Source organism: Helobdella robusta (genome assembly GCF_000326865.2).
Source record: "Helobdella robusta unplaced genomic scaffold HELROscaffold_497, whole genome shotgun sequence".
Taxonomy (NCBI): Eukaryota; Metazoa; Annelida; class Clitellata; order Rhynchobdellida; family Glossiphoniidae; genus Helobdella; species Helobdella robusta.
In genome coordinates, this window is record NW_008705252.1 from 1 (window position 1) to 1,941 (window position 1,941).

Below are 1,941 nucleotides of genomic sequence, written 5' to 3' on the forward strand. Positions count from 1 at the left end.
GGATGACAGTGTACAAAATGCAATAGCTGAAAAGAAAGCTGCATACAAGCAATGGCAAAAATCAAAGTCTGTTGATGGCCATAAAATTTTCCGTGAGAAGAACAACTATGCAAGACGTCAAGTCGCACTGGCTCGGACAGATCAGTGCAGAGAGTGGCTCAATAAAAACAAAGGTAAACAAACGAAATCTCTGTATCGTATAACAAACAAAGCAAAGCGTACGAAAAAAGACATAGCCGGGTTCCTCATATATTAAAAACGACAAAAATGAGATGGTTCTTGAACAAGATGAGATCAAGCTACAGTGGAGAGAATACTTCAACCGTCTGTTATATGAAACAAATCTCATCAATGTCAACTTTGACGCTCCACCCATCGAAGGTCCGATTCCAGACATCACAGTAGAGGAGCTTACAGAAACTCTCTAGCTTTGAAGGATGGAAAGGCAGCAGGGCCCTCTGGACTCACAAATGACATTACCAAAGCATCTGGTACTGCGGGTATCTAAGCGTTATTACAACTTTGCCGTGTGGAAAAATTGTTCAATACCGACTGAATGGAAATATAGCATGACAGTTCCGCTATACAAAGGCAAAGATGATCCATTGAACTGTTCATCATATCGGGGTATACGTCTGTTAGAATGGAAATAAGGATAGACAAATGTGTTTTGCTTGGGATGCGTAAACGTGATGGCAGCTACGAGCAATTCCTGCCAAGACTGACTATTGGTGACATAGTGATTCCACAAGTGGCCATGGGAAAAGGTTTTGAATATTTAGGTAAAATTTACGATTTTGGATGCTCAAATGATAAACTAAAAGACAAATTATCCACAAAACTGTCATCCACGTTAAAAATAACAACAGAACTACATGTTAAGCCACAACAAAAACTTCAAATTTTAAAAGTTTTCATTCCATATCAACTAAAGTTCGACCTTCGCTCGAGCAGCATATTTCTTACATGGATTGAAAACAACCTAGACAATCTAATAATTGAGGCGGTCAGAAATTGGCTCTCAATTCCTGTTAGTGGTTGCGTGGCGGAACCACTCTTATCACTGCCTACAAAACTTGGAGGTCACAACATAAAGTCTTTGAAAGATTCCACTGAAATGATGAGATTAAAGCTACGTAGCTACTTAAAAATAAACGAAAACAAAGAAATGAGATGTTTTTGGCAGGAGTCTTCCTTCAATTATAGTAAAATCGATAATGCTCTAAATAATGCAGACCTCTGAAATCAGCACTGTCAACCACATTGAACAAACGCATGGAGATGCATTATAGCCATGTTGAGGCTCTACAAAGTCTAGGAGTGTTAATCAAATCCATCAAAAAACACATCACAACCAAACAAATTTGCCGTTGGTCAGAATCACTGGCTGACCTCTCAGCAACTTTATTCAAATTTACTAAAAAATATCTCATGCAACAGCTGCCAACTAACGCTAATCTTTTTGGATGGGGTAAAATGAATAACAAACTTTGCCCTCTCTGCAAAGCCAGCTAGACGAATAAACATGTCTTATCCAACTGTGGATCAATTTCAGCACTAGCTCGCTACACTAAAATACACAACAAGATTCTAGCGCTAGTTGTCAATGCTTTAAAACTACAAAAACAACCGGAGTATGTCATCTACGCTGATATAGACTTTGAAGAAATTCTTCCGATACCGATATCAGCCCTGTTCAAATCAATACGTCCTGACGTTGCCATCCTCCGTAGGAGCATCATTGAAGTTTTGGAACAAACTTGGCCAAGTCAAAAGAATATAAAATCAACAAATACAAAGACAAGCTCTAGGCCAACCTCAAAGACAATTTTAAAATATTTGAAAATATGTTTTTGAAATATCTTCAATAGGGCTTGAAATATCTTCAATAGGGCTTCAATATCTTCAATATCTTTACAATTAATTTACATAATATGGTCA